Consider the following 906-nt stretch of genomic DNA (forward strand, 5'->3'; position numbering starts at 1 on the left):
GGCTTTTGGCGAAAACTGCTAAGTGCTGTATATATATGAAGGGCATTGGTCCCGGTTCGTGACTCCAACCGGGACTAATGTCCCCCTTTAGTCCCGGTTGGTGCCACCAACCGGGACCAAAGACCTCTTTTTCGGCAGCCCAAAGGGCGGGAACCGGCGACCTTTGGTCCCGGTTGGTGGCACCAACCGGGACTAATGCCCACCCTTTAGTCTCGGTTGGTGCCACCAACCGGGACCAAAGGCCTCTGTGCTGCCCGCCTCGGGGCCAAAGTTTAGTCCCACCTCGCTAGTCGAGAGGGGCGCGCAGTGGTTTATAAGCCCCACTGCCGCACCCCTCTCGAGCTCCTCTCCACCGCAGGCTTTCGGGCCTACTTGCTATTGCTTTGCCTGATGGGCCTTCTGGGCCTACTGTGGGCCTGAATCCTGGCCCATAGTAGGGTTTCTAGTCGTATTCAGGCCTTAGGGGGCCCAGTAGGAGGCATTTTTTTGTTTTTTTGTTTTCTTTACTTATTGTTGCTATATTTATTTTTTCCCAGTTTTTTTCTTTTGTTTTCTGCATTATTTATTTTCTTTTGTTTTTTTCTTTATTTTTTAATTGTTTTTGCTTTTAGGTTTAGGAAAATTATAAACTTTCTGTTAGTGCCATTAGCTTTCAAATTTGAAAACACTTTTTTTGTTTATTTGTTTTCTTTCTTGCTTTATTTATTTTATTTTGTTTCTACTTACAACAAAATACTTATTATTGTTTTTTTCTTTTGTTTTCTGCATTATTTATTTTCTTTTGTTTTTTGCTTTATTTTTTAATTGTTTTTGCTTTTAGTTTTAGGAAAATTATAAACTTTCTGTTAGTGCCATTAGTTTTCAAATTTGAAAACACTTTTTTTGTTTTTTTTGTTTTCTTTGTTG

This window comes from Triticum dicoccoides, chromosome 5B (genome assembly GCF_002162155.2).
Source record: "Triticum dicoccoides isolate Atlit2015 ecotype Zavitan chromosome 5B, WEW_v2.0, whole genome shotgun sequence".
Taxonomy (NCBI): Eukaryota; Viridiplantae; Streptophyta; class Magnoliopsida; order Poales; family Poaceae; genus Triticum; species Triticum dicoccoides.